Below are 13,993 nucleotides of genomic sequence, written 5' to 3'. Positions count from 1 at the left end.
TCTATAGGAAATTATTAATGCTTTTATTGATAGAGTGGGCAGTTATACTAGAGTGAGCTGTTATAAAGCAGGTCTAGCCTTCTGCTTTGCTCATTCACACATGTCCACTTGCCCTTCTGTCTCGGGAATGATGCAGCCTGAAGGTCCTCACCACATCACCTCTCCCATTTTGAGCTTTCAGACTCCAGAACCATGGCCTAAATAAATTCCTGCTTATTACAAACTACCCAGTCTGTCGTGTTCTATTGTAGCTGTTGAGGATGGATTTAAGAGGCCAAGCAGCTACATGCAGGGTTTTGTCTGCATCCCGGATGACAGTAACTGCTGAGATTCCAACCAACAGCCAGTGTCAACTGCTGGATCCGTGGTGATTGAGCATCTTGCCTTTGTCGAGCCTTCCCAGCTGGTGATTCCTGGAATAGAGTTGAGGCTTCTCTGCTGTCTCCTGCCCAGACAGCTAAATAAATTATTTATTTATTTATTTATTTTTTGGTTCTTTTTTCAGAGCTGGGGACCGAACCCAGGGCCTTGCGCTTCCTAGGCAAGCGCTCTACCACTGAGCTAAATCCCCAACCCCAATTATTATTGTTTTAAGAGACTAAGTTCGAAGATGCTTTGTTATGCAGCAGTGAGTGACTTGAACTGCACTGTAGCTGTGCCTGCCCTGAGTGTGTGATTCTAAGCTTCTGCGGGTGCCTGTAGGCGGTGCATTTTGTCAGATGTGTGGTTGAAATTCTTCTGTTGATGGAGCCATGGTTCTTGGAGCTTTGCTTCAGCCTGGGTGCAGTGTTGTTTGGTGAAAATACTTCAAAATCTTGTCTGTCTTTTGGCTCTCTGGTTTTTAGTGTGTTCCCTTTGAATCAGAAAGGCCTATTTAGCTGAGAGCTAGTGCAGTTTAAATTTACTGACCTTCCGCTGGCCCAAGCCCCTTGGAGCTGCCAAAGCCTTTTAGCGTGTAGGAGCCTGCGATCAAGAAATTCTCATACTCCTTTCACAAGGGCTAAAATACTGTGTCGTTTCATCCCTCTTCCTGCTCTCTGAGGCCTTCAGCAATGCAGTCAGGGTGTCCTAGATATAGAAACTAGAATAAACAGAAACTTAGGTTTATTTTTGCTTTTAATTCTTTTAATTACACTTATTCATTTATTCATGTGTATGTACACACGTGTGTGTGAGCATGCTAATGCCACTCATGCAGGTGCAGACCAGAGGATAACTTATTGGGTTTGCTTTTCTCTTCCTACCACAGGGGGCCCTAGTACCAAACTCAGGTCTTCAGCCTTGGCAGCATGTGTCTCTACCCACTGAGCCATCTTGCTGGCCTGAGACTAGAATTCTTGATTTTACCAATGAAGCTGTTGATAAAGGCTCATGTGTGCCCATGTCTGAGGAGAGGTCAGCTGGTTTCTACCCTGCCTTGGCTAGACCTATGTCTTCAGAATACAGCCCAGGCAGAGGTGGATTCCACTTTTGAATAAAGGTGCTTCCTTGGGTCGTTTTTTGGAATTCTCCTAAGAGACCTGCTTCTCCATACTGGCTATCTGACTTAGCTTTTCTGGGACCATTCCTGTTCTTGCACTGAGGAACTTTCCAGTGCAATGTCCACTAGCCACAGCTGGATGCCACATCCCTAGAGGATTCAGAGATTTTGCCTCAGTGGAAATGGGAACAAAATCTTCCCCACTGTCTCACAAGAGTGCTATGGGACAGATAGCATATGTAGAGAGGCTTCACTCAGAAAAGGGTAGGGGGAAGATGGGCTGGGGAGATGTCTCAACAGTGAAGAGCGTGAATTGTTCTAGAGGACCTGAGTTCTGTTCCTAGCGCTCACATTGGGCAGCTCACAATTAATTGCCTGTAAACTCTAGCTTTTGTTGGGCACCTGCACTCATGTGCACATATCAGACACAGGCACACAGATACACACACACATAATTTAAAAAATAAAGGCCTTTTTAAAAGACAAGATCTTACTATGATAGTCACTGAAACTCACTATGTAGACCAGGCTGGCCCCAAACTCAGATCTGTAGGTGCATTTTGGGAGCTACTTTTTTGGGTTCATATATCTTACCACCCTTCTCCACCCTTATTCCACCCACATCCCTTCCAACCCAACACAAGGTAGGAGAGAAAGGTTAGAGGGGAAAGGGTATATGGATGTCTTTAGACTATTTCCTGCTGATTAGGGGGCTTGAGTTCCTAGGGGCAACTCCAATCTTTGTTGTTGTCAGGATATCTCCAACCATCAGTCTAGCAATAGCAATAGCAAAAGCAGCAAATGCGAAAGTGGTAAGTGAAAGCAGCAGCAGCAGCAGCAGCAGCAGCAGCAGCAGCAGCAGCAGCAGCAGCAGCAGCAGCAGCAGCAGCCGCCGCCGCCGCTGCCGCCATGATGAGCCTTGTTTGAGCTCTTGCATTTATCTCCTTTCAAGAGTCCATAGAATTCCAAACGTATACTATCAGCAGCTGACAAAACCCATAGCAGCTGTGGACAATCTGAGGCAGCCCCATATCCTTGGGATTAAAACAAAAACAACTCCCACAATATAACTGGGTTTTTAAAGAAGCCAAATTTCTCACTGCATAAATGTATTCCCTTGTATCTTTACTTTTTTCCATCACTGAGACAAGTACCTGATAAAAGGACAGAAGGAATTTTTCTGGTGCGTGTGGTTTGCAGTTAGCTCTCCTTTACGGTGACAAGGCAATAGGAGCATGGCACAGGAGAGTAAGCTGTTCTCTGTTCTTTCCTGTCAAGAACCCAAAGAAATGTTTATCATCTCTCACTGGTGCTACTCACCCAGCAACTCCCTCCCTAGCTACTGACTGAGGCTTTGCCCAGTGATTATGAAGTCAATCTCCCACCTGCTTGAAATAACATAATTAAGAGGGTAAATTGGAAGCTGGAAGCTAACCTAATATACTAAGAATGCACAGGAATTCCAGAAATAAATAGATTGTTGTATCTTGGGGAATATTTGCTATTTGAGGACACTGCTGCCTTGGATTATCCCTTTCTCCACTCAAAAGTGGCCTGGAACCACTGGCAACTATTTTACCAGTCAGGTTTAATAAGGCTGTGTATATGTGATATAGTAGCAAGAAAACATGACTTTATGGAGCTGGAGGGATGGCTCAGTGGTTAAGAGCACTGGCTGTTCTTCCAGAGGACTTGGGTTCAATTCATAGCACCCACATGGTAGCTGACATCTTTTTGTAACTCCAGTTCCAGGGGTTCTGACACCCTCACACAGTTGTACATGCAAACAAACCATCAATTAACATAAAAATAAAAATAAATCATGAAAAACAACAACATTACTTTGGAAGTGTCCCATCCATCTGCTACCGGTTTCATTCTGTGACCTTGTATAGGCCCTTTATCCTATCAGAGCTTCAAAGTTGTCAACTTGACCCAGGAAGAGCCTCAGTAGAGGAACCGCCGCCCGTCTGCAGATTGGCCTTTGGGCATGCGTGTGGGCATTTTCGAGACTGGTAACTGAAGAGAGGTCCAGACCACAGTGGGCAGTACCATCCCTAGGATGGTGGGCCTGAGCTGTGAAAGTATTTTCTCACAGCAATAGGAAGCAAAATAGAACATCCTCTTTGAGCTTTGTTCTATTTGTAAGACGACAGCAATTCTAATCTTGTGTATGTGCATCACCTGGCAAATACACGGTCGTGGTATGACAGGATTAGAAATGCAGGGGCCCTATTTATCGTTAAAATGATTGATCATTTTTAAAACATACGCAAAACACAATTATATAAAGCTAGTGACTTACAGGTGCTCTATTTTGCATCCATCTTTCAAAGGACTATTTATTGCTTGAGATTCGATGTGTGTCACAAACTTGAGTCATAACATCGTGATTTATATTTACCTCCCACCCACTCAGGTTTCTTTCTAAAGATCCTTACACTAGAAAGAAGTTACAATCTTGGGAAATTAAACAAGAAACTGAAGTTTTAGGTGGGAAACAAGAGCAGGCCCACGGGTAGCTCTTTTTAGATACAGCTCCCAGCGGAGGGACATGAACAAATTTCAACAATTTTTTGCGGAGGAAGACGCTAGGGGCGGGGCTTAGCAGCTGAGGAAGGCGGGGCTAACAATGCCGCGTCGGATGAGAGATGCTGGAGGCTGTTCTGGCAGGTTACCATTGGGCAAGATTGAGAATGACGTAATAGGCACGCGCCTTCAGATTCAGGCAGCCACTGGCACGGCGTTTGCGCAGGAGGAGTTGGTTGCCGCTGCAGCCGCCTGGAATTGTGGGGATTGTGTCTGCCCCTAGGCTGCGGTGGAAAGCCGAAGGTAGGGGAGGTGGGGGCCCCGGGCCCTGGAGCGGGACGCAGAGTGGACCGGCCCGGCCTCCTGCCGTTAGCGGCCTCCTCCCTCCCGCGCTCTCCGCACCTTCCCACAGCGTCCCGGGTCCCACCACATCCACCACAGTGCCTCGCAGGCGAGATGCCTAGGCTGGCAGCTCAAAAGCTGTGCTCTGTCATTTTCCTTTTAGCGGCGCAGTGACCCCTCCGACGCCAGAAGAGGGGGCAGTGGCTTTGGCCTGCACATGTTTTGAGTTTCCTTCTTTATTCTCTACCTTCGGTCTCAGTTTTCCCACATCTGTCCAAAGAAGGGATGAATTAGATGTTGCTCTCTAAGATACTTCCAGGGTTGACTTTTTGGTAATTGGTCGGTACCTCTTGACATACAGTATTGCGCCCTACCCCTTTGGTAGTCTACCTCCTCTTTTACGTGTTTTATTTGCTCCGGTAGATGTAAAACTTTATTTTGATGCACAGGTTATAAGGGTATAGACTTTATTGTGATTTCAAATTACTTTGTGCTTAATCTCTAGGCCTTCTCCAGGAACTTCGGATGAAGTATTATGTAGGCACCCGCTGCTCACATAGCAGTATTACCATTCAGATGACCTTTTGGAAAGAACTGGATTTCAGAAATGTCCAACAGCTGAGAAAATAACAACTCCCTTTTGCACTGTTAGGTGCCTTTAAGTATATATTGATGAAGGCTGGAGATGTAGCTCAATGATGAAGCCTTGGATTCAATCCCTAGCTCCACACGTACTAGGTGTATACACTATAGTGTGTGCCGGCAATCCCAGCACGAAGGAGTAAGGCAGGAGCATCGAGATTTCAGTGTAATTCTTAGATTACAGAGTTTCAATTCAGCCCAGAAGACTTGAGACCTTCTGTTTATCTAATCTCCATGACCCATACGAGGAATCAGTTTTTAAAATGTATAATGCCTGGTTTCTGTTCAAATCCAGCTGGCTCTCCCACTCAAAACTTCGAACTGCTTTGAGGGAATGATTAGATTAGATTAACCCACGATAGGTGGGCAGGAAGAAAATGAATCCTCCCTGTTTGCTAAGAGAAGAAACTGATGTGTTTACAAATACTAGCGGTATTTGTTTTGAGAGTGTGAAAGACTGTGTGTATGTGTTCTCTCTCTGTGTGTATGGCCTTTTTAGCTTTGTACTCAAAAGTTTCTCTGATAAGAAATACATTTAGAGATTAGATAAGATTTTAGTGGAAACCATATTGTAACATTAGGATTGCTATTTATGAGGGAGAAATTGGTCAGTGTTTTCCGCTGGCACTTGGCTCTTGAATGCTTAAGATGAACCTGCCATATCAGGTTTGGCCTTTCTTTCAGGTAGTAAGTTCAACCTGCATATTAATATTTGTGCTCTTTTAGGGAAGCTGGCAATAGAAAACACCGCATATTTTACTGATATGGGCAAGGGGAGTGTGTTAGTAGGCACATGACAGCTCAGAAATAAAAGTCCTCATGGCATTTAATGTTGTTTTCTTCCTCTTTCCTGTTTTTTTTTATTTTTTATTTTTTTTGAAGGCTGTTTCATCTCTACTGAGGCCAGCTTTGAGCCCCAGTATGTCTCATGACAGGGAAAAAGGCCAATTAAATGAAACTGAAAACTAACAAAATGGATTCTGAAATAGCAAACACAGCAGAAGCTCCAGTCTACTCTCTCTGTGCTGTGTGTAGGTGTGGCCTTGGGGGCTGAGGGTGGGCAGCATCTGAGTGATATGGCTACCTTCCAAAGCAGGTTTGAAAACCCACACCTAGAAATTGTCAGAGATCAGTCACATTAGCATCTCACATTTTTTTTTCCTGAAAACTAAATGGCACATGGTTATAAGACCTTGACACTAGTATGTCTTCAGATTGATTAAAACTTTTTTCTTTCTTTGAAACTGGGTCTCACTCTGGAGCTGTGGCTGTCCTGGTCTTAATTCTTTTTTTTTTTTTTAAAGATTTATTCATTTATTATATATAAGTACACTGTAGCTGTCTTCAGATACACCAGAAGAGGGCATCAGATCTCTTTACAGATGGTTGTGAGCCACCATGTGGTTGCTGGGAATTGAACTCAGGACCTCTGGAAGAGCAGTCGGGTGCTCTTAACCGCTGAGCCATCTCTCCAGCCCTGTCTTAATTCTTAATATGTAGACCAGGCTGTCTTCAAACTAGGAGAGCTCTGCCTGCCTCTGCCTCCAGAGTGTCGGGGTTAAAGATGTTCACCACCACCCTTTGCCTCCTGTCTATTCTCATTCTTTCTCCTAAAGGAAGCTGTTATGGAGGCTGTCTTCCAGTCCCTTGGGAAAGCCTCTCTTCAGAAAGCCAATCTGAATTAATTAATTAATTTTTTTGTGGGGTGGGGCATGTTTCAGACAAAGTTTCTTCGTGTAGCCCTGGCTGTCCTGGAACTCACTCTGTACACCAGGCTGGCCTTGAACTCAGATCCCAGGCTTGCCTGTGCCTTCCAAGTACTGGGATCAGAGGTGTGCACCGCTGCTTCCTGGCATTATTGCCCCGCCTGAATTTTTTTTTTTTTTTGTTGTTATTTTTTTTCTTTCTTTCTTTCTTTTTTTTTTTTTTTTTTTTAAGATGTGACCTCTCCTTTGTAGCCTAGGTTGTTATGTAGCCCAGGTTGGCCTCAAACTTGTGAACTTTTCTTTCTGCTTTATCTTCCCCACTGGGTAAATGAACAGTTCTTTAGAGGAGGACATAATAGGCGTGGTAAACAAGAATTTTAATTTTGTCTCTTATTGGCCATATGACCATGGGCAAGTTTTTCACCTCTTTCCACTGCTTAAAATGGGAAGACTACTTAAAAGGCTGGGCAAGTGGAATGATGGTCATGAAAGCTCTCCAGACACAGGAGCGCACAAAGGTTTTCACTCTAGGAGTGGAGGAGGTTGTGGGCTTGTCTTTGGTCAGTCCTGGTGATCGAACCCTATGGCCTGCAGCACAGGCATCTCTAATTCTAGATTAGGTCAGTTTGGAGACCCATCTGTGTGGTGCTAATCTCTCCTCTTTCTGAGCGACGATGTACTTAAGCGTCAAGGTTTAGACTTGTCAGTGGAGAGCTTCATATTTTAATTACATGTAGTCTGAAGAGAAAGTATTCTGCCCTCTTTTTCATTTTATTTATGGGTCTCACTATTGATAAGCTGTTGTTCAGATGATGGGCTCTTCTAGTTTCTATTATTAATAATGGCTTCTCTTTGCTCAAGTACATGGAGAACCTCATGGGCTCTTCTTGACTTTTGAAGAGCCATTCTTGACACCTGTGCAGTCTTTTAACCTGGCATTTGAAGACATTAGTAGGGACCTCCGTCAGTGGGGACCTCCGTCAGGCCAGGCTTGCAGTCTGTTCCGGCTCCTATCAGCAGTCGTTTAATTTCTGTCACTGTGATAAATTGCCCTGGTGAGAACAGGTTTAAGGGAGAAAGGCCATTTTAGCTCACAATTTTGAGTTACAGCCCTTTGTTTTGGGGAAGTCAAGACAAAAATTGAAGTCACTAGTCACGTAGTCTCAGTTAAGAGCAGAGAGAAGTTCATGCACACTTACTAGTCAGCCCTCTTGACGGTTGTACAGTTCATGGTCCAGACCATGAGGTGGTGTCTGCAGGAGGCAAGAAGGTCTCTGCTTACAGATGAGCGCTAGGGGAACCTGGAATGTTAAACACACAGGGTTTTTCCTTCAAAGGAAGGAATGAATGCATAACCTGTTATCTGCTTGTGAATGCAGGATTAGGTTAATTGTCCACAGAATAAGTGTTCACCAAATTGTGCTGTGCTTAAACATGCTTAAAGGAAACCACCGAGGGTCAGATTCCAGAAGTTTGAACCAACACCAGCCACTGAGTCATGTTGAACCAATCTGCCTTCTTGTTCCCCCGGGGGTTGTCACTTTGCTGGCTGTGGAGGTCGCAAAGACCCCTGTGGTTGTCCATGTTCAGAGTTATCTTGCCACATCAGTTAACCTAATTAAGACATTTTCCTTGAACTTGAGACCTGCCTTCTCTGCCTCCTGAGTGCTGGGATTGTGCTGGCATTGTAGCACTACCACCTGGCATATTTCATCCATCTTAAACTAACCTTGTAAGAGAGGCATCATACTGTTTTACTGGAGGAGAAGTTGAGGTTTAGTATTTTCGCTAAGGTAGAAACAGGGTGGAGGCGCATATTTCGTTATGCCTGCAAGGGACGTTTGCTCTGGGTCATATACAGACTTGGGCAGCACAGTAAGAGCCTGTCTTTGCATACAGTGCTTGGTGCAGTGAGGAATTAAAGCTAGCTCCCGCTTCAGATTTCCTCCCTTGTTCATTGCGTTTACTCTGCTGTGGTTGGCAGTCATCAGTGGGATGTTCTACTCACCTTTCTCAAGGCAGGCCCTGGGGGACATTAAAGTGAAGGGTTCCTGTTGTTAAGGTGCTCATTTTCAAAGCTGAGACGGTCTTATGGCCCTCCCTACTTCCCTCAGTCAGCCTCTTTCTTGGTCCCTCTCCTCTTGAGTCACTGTCTCACTATCCCGCCCTAACTGCTCTGGAATCTTCCAGGCAGCCTGGAAGACTCAGAGATCTGTCTGTGCTGGGCTGGTTTTTTTTTTTTTTTTTTTAATGAGATGACTAGCTGCAGCTAAGGGCCATCCTGGAAAGAAGTTAGTGTCTTGGAGGTGTTCAGGAGGGTCAAAGCTATGAATTTCCTCTTCGGTTCCATTTTCTAACTTGCTGATTGGCTTGTCATCCTTCAGTTCATAGTTCAACACCAGTTCCAGGTTGTAGCAGGATTGGTGGACTCTAGCTTTTAACTGTTTTTCCTGAGACATGGTTTCTCTGGGTAGCTCTGGAACTCTGTCCTGGAACTCAGTCTGTAGACCAGGCTGGCCTCAAACTCAGAGATCTGACTGCCTCTGCCTCCTTAGAGCTGGGATTAAAGGTGTGTGCCACCACTGCCTGGCAGCTTTTTAATTTTTAAAAAATTATGTGCATGAATGTTTTATCTGCATGTATGTTTGTGCACCATGTATATGCCTGGTTCCTGAAGCCAGAAGAGGATGTTGGAGTCCTTGGAACTGGAGTTATAGATAGTTGTGAGCTGCCATGTAGGTGCTAGGAATTGAACCTGGGTCTTCTAGAAGAGCATCAAGTGCTCTTAACTGCTATGCCATCTCCCGCACCCCTTTATTTTTTAGATGTTTATAAGATAGGACTTTGTGTTTTACTTACGATTATTCCTAGTACTTCAAAACAGAAGTTATTCTTTTTTAAAGTGGTTGGGGATTGATGCCTTTAAGATAGGCCTCATGACCTATCCTTATATCCAGCCCTTGGGAGTCTGAGGCAGGGGGATCATGTCAGCCCAGCCTGGGCTCCATAAGAAGTTCCAGGCAAGTCTGGACTGAAAGGTGAGACCTTGTTCCCAAACTTCAGAACAACAAAAGCGGATTGTTTATTTCAAGTCCTTAGTGCAGTCAGAGAGGAGTGGGCGAGAGCTTCTACTTGGGCTCCTCCAAAGAGGCTAGAGTTGGCTTTGTTCACTGTCTCGGTTCCAGACCTTGGACTCTGAGGTGTTGATTTACCACCTGCTCCTCTGTCCTTGTGTGCTGTCTTCACAGCCCAGTCTGTGTTCCATTGGACTCTCTGGGTGGGTAGTGTCTGAGGATTAGGTTACGTTTCCTGTCCACAGGGAAACGGGGAGGCACGCCTCTGAGGGCTGCTCTGGACGTGAAGCTCACCAAGGGACTTTGCTATGTCTGTTGATCGGCATTTCTTTCTTCACTGCCGAGTAAGTGGCACAGGTGAGCCGACCTTTATGTGTAGCCACTTCTCTCTCAGCACGTCTATTGCCCCTTCCGCATTGTATGGTAAGAGTTCAGAAACAGAAAGAGGAACCAGAGATGCTCCCAAAAGGTATTGATTTTAATTTCATATGTATGTGTATCTGTCTCTTGTAGTCCATATTGACCTTGAATCTAGTATGTAGTAAGATTGGCCTTGAACTCCTCATCCTTCTGCCTTTAACTCTGACGGGGTTACAGGTATGCGTCACTGTGCCTGGCTTAATTTTATATTTTATTGTCAGGATCTTGCTATTAAGCTTAAGTTAGCCTGTAGTTAAGACTGACCTCAACTTCTGATTCTGCTGTCTCAACCTTCTTTGTGCTGGGATTATAGGCACGTGCCTCAGTTAAGTGGACATTTCTTTACCTCTGGTTACTGTCTCAAGCTTAGTTTTTTACAGCCAATTAAACTGGAGGTGTGACTGAGCAATGCTGGTCCAGTGTACTGAAGCCTGTTAGTTTTCTAGAGTTTGGTCAGATCGCTGCTTCCGTTGTGGAAACCTCATGAAATTAAAGGCATTTAAGCTTGAGACAGTTCCCAGAGGTTAAGAATCCTGCTGCATCAGGGACCAGCTCCTAAGCTAGGTATTTAAAGGCAACCTTGCTCTTATAGTCAGCAGGAAGTTGGGTTTGATCGTGTTTGTGATGTAAAGTCTCCATCCTTAGACCCATTTGTTCATGGTGCTCTGTGCTGGAAGAGATCAGTTCTCCACTCCCCTGTAAGCATGGTTCCTATTTAGTGTGTAGCTATTAATAATTGTTTTATTTAGATGAGTCTCTTATAGCCCAGACTGACCTCTAAGTCATTTAATAGTTGAAGATGACCTTGAACTTTTTGAAACTTTTTTTTTAATCCTCTTGCCTCTACCTCTAAAGTGTGTCCCAGGGGTTGATGTGGTGCTGGGATCAAACCCAGGACTCTGAGTGCCTAGGCAAACAGTCTATCAGCTGAGCTACATCTGTAGCCCTCGTCTCTGTGTTCATTTGTTTGGTTTGGGGCTCTACAGCCAGGAGATACCTCTCTAGTTTCTCAATGCATTGGTTTTGCAATTGATGAGTTTTTTCTATTGGTGATGAAAGTGAGCCCTAGGGAAATTAAGTGGGCCACGTACCTCTTTAAAACTACTTACGTGGGGTTGGGGATTTAGCTCAGTGGTAGAGCTCTTGCCTAGGAAGCGCAAGGCCCTGGGTTCGGTCCCCAGCTCCGAAAAAAAGAACCAAAAAAAAAAAAAAAAAAAAAAAAACAAAACAAAAAACTACTTACGTTGCTGGGATTCTGGTGTTAGTGAGAGCCAGGATACCAGCCATGGGGCTAACAGAGGGTGGGCATAGAAATTATTAGGATTGTTGAAGACATTATAGAGACGCAAGATGCTTTTGTGATTAAAAATCCTTGGTAATAGAAAAAAAGGAATCTGTGGGGAAGGAGAAAGCCCTGCCTCACCTACTGTCTCACAGCCAAGGGCTTCCTAACATGCTCCTTTGTTTTCTGCTCATGAGGAGTATCTTCCTTCTTGCCCCTTCCTCAGAAGAAATACGATTTGAGTCTTTCTCTGTGTCAGAAATAGTACTCTGGCCAGACTGCATTGATTTCTATTAGGAATAGGACTGCAGATCCCAGTGAACTGTATCTGGTGACCTACACAAGCCTTGAATACATCCCGAAAAGAGAAAGAAAGGGAACAAGAAAGAGTACATGTCAGAAAAGTTTAAAACAGACTTACTTGGGTGTGTGGTGTTATGCTATTTGCTGGCTACCAGATTTATTTTCTGTAAGTCTTAGTATCGGGTCTATAGAACGGGTTAACAACGCCTCCTTTTGTAGCTGTGTTGAGAGAAGAGATGTGGGAAATGCTTCCTCTGGTGCAGTGTGACGGCCCTGCTGTCAGTAGTCTATAGGATGAAGATTTTCTGGACTTGGGCTGGCTGGTTCAGAACCTGTGTGGAGGAGGTCTCTTGCTTTCTGATCTTCACCCAGATGTGAAGCAGTTTTCATATAAAGGGATTCTAGGCCTCAGTAAAACTTTCTTCTGAGTTCTCTGCTCGTTTCTGGCCATTGGTACAGGGCTAGGAAGGCACAGCTTTGTGCTGAAGTTGACTTTTTCTATTTAAGACTTAAGACGAGCTGGTCTGGTGGCACACACCTTTAGGCACTTGGGGCGGAGGCCAGCCTGGTCTACATAAGCTAGTTCCAGGACAGTCAGGCTGCACAGAGACCTTATCTGAATCTTCTCTCCTGATAAAGAAATATTTATATCTGAATTGGGTGTGATGGCATATGCTTGTAATCCCAGCACTTGGGAGGTACAACAGGAGAATCAGGAGCTTAAGGACGTCTTTATATAATTTTTGGATTTGAAGCTAGCCTTGGCTACATAAGACACTGTTTTATCAAACCCAAAAGGTCTGATTGGTTAGCTGAGTTGTTTAGAGTGTGATTCTATTAAAATCAAAACAATTTAAAGTCTTTATAACTGATAAATGGAAATAGACAAAAATGCCCTGAAGCCATTTTCACCACACTAATCTCAAACCAGTTTATTTTACTTTTTAAAATTGAGCACCGTAACTGTAGCGCCTATGCCTTATTCTTTGGAATGAAGCTGGGTGAAATCTCATTATTCTGTGGGAAGCCAGTCTGACTTGGTTTTAAAAAAATGGAATTAGAGAATTTTCAAGAAAATGACATTGTTTTAAACGTCTTGGCAAGCCTCTGCAGTTTCTTACCTCGTCTTACTGCTCAGTTCCCTGTTACTGTGCTTCTCAGTCATTACAGAAACCAGCTCCTATCTCTTGCTTTGGTTTGCTGCTTGCAGACTTCCAGTGTTGCACAGTGCACACAGACCTGGATGCTTTCCATGGCACCCACTGCAGTAAGTTGTCCTGGGGTTCCAAGCCTGTGGCCGTGCTTCCCTGGCTAACAACTTGAATTACACTGTGCATTGTTACTCACCTGTCCCTCTGCTCCCAACAAGCCAGTCATGTGCTGCATTAAGCATGCCATGTGCTTGTGTCCCTGCCTGCTCTTTTGCCAGAGCATTCTGGGTGCCCTGCTTTATGCTGCAGAGCTGTCTTCTTTGGTGAGCCCCATTAACTCCTTATCGGTATCCCATAGCAACACCTTGGTAATTGAATCCAGCACTCCTTATTCTGGTTAGTTATTTGTCTCTTATTGTGTGAGCTGCTCAAGGACATGGGGTGTACTTTTATTTTGTGTCTCCTAGCATAATGCTGCGTATATTGTAGACACCATGAATGTCATTGAATTAATACTTGGAAACCGAGAGCTGAGAACTGTTAAAATCCTCCTTCTCTGGTGCCCAGCGGTAGTGAGTTCACCGTGCTCTATTCTTAAGTCTGCCGTACCCAAAGCCGCCCGGTTTCTTAGACTCTGTCTTATGCTTATGGATTAGACCTCCTTTAGGGAGTGCCTTCCTTATCCTCGTGGGTACTCACTCCCCAGCACAGTTTCTGGCACAGAGGTGGTGTTCGATAAAAGCTTGTTAATACAGAATTCTGCTGTTTGGTCCGTTTAAGTATCTGTTCATTTGAGCAGTTTCTTCTGTTCCTCACTGAATAGGAGTCCTCAACTTAAATATTTTCAGGGCCATGTCAGTATGAAGCAACAAAAAGGGTGGGCCCGTGTCAGATTGGAGTGTTTAAGTGGTTCATGAGGGAAAGCTGTTTGTTAGCTTGTCATTGTCTTGGGCAAGCATGGCTCTCATGAGCTCATTCTTATGACAAGAGAAGCTAGAAACAGATTTTTTTTTTTGGTACAGTCTCCATGGTCTGTTTTTCACCTATAGGCTACCTGTTCATGA

The 13,993-nt window shown here is 44.5% G+C and overlaps 1 protein-coding gene and 1 long non-coding RNA gene across 4 annotated transcripts in view; one reads left to right on the top strand and one right to left on the bottom strand.

The window, feature by feature from the left end:
• LOC102550858 (uncharacterized) lies at positions 1-4,151 on the bottom strand. Of its 2 annotated transcripts, XR_010059668.1 has the most exons (4): positions 3,786-4,151; positions 2,635-2,750; positions 910-1,081; positions 1-413 (listed from the first exon to the last, which is right to left on the bottom strand). It is a non-coding gene; the product is annotated as an uncharacterized LOC102550858 (long non-coding RNA). The 2 variants fall into 2 exon arrangements; XR_596947.3 differs by having other exon boundaries at positions 1-1,081.
• Positions 4,152-4,179: 28 nt separating this feature from the next.
• The window catches only part of Sil1 (SIL1 nucleotide exchange factor), a 231,934-nt gene continuing 222,120 nt past the window's right edge, over positions 4,180-13,993 (top strand). Inside the window, exon 1 of one of the 2 annotated variants that reach the window (XM_008772025.4) lies at positions 4,180-4,312. The gene's annotated coding sequence lies outside the window, so the exon portion shown is untranslated. The remainder of the gene's footprint in view (positions 4,313-13,993) is intronic. The other variant, NM_199376.1, reaches the window with a different exon arrangement.

The sequence above is a fragment of the Rattus norvegicus genome, chromosome 18, assembly GCF_036323735.1.
Source record: "Rattus norvegicus strain BN/NHsdMcwi chromosome 18, GRCr8, whole genome shotgun sequence".
Classification (NCBI taxonomy): Eukaryota; Metazoa; Chordata; class Mammalia; order Rodentia; family Muridae; genus Rattus; species Rattus norvegicus.
This window is presented reverse-complemented; position numbering and strand designations above follow the sequence as displayed.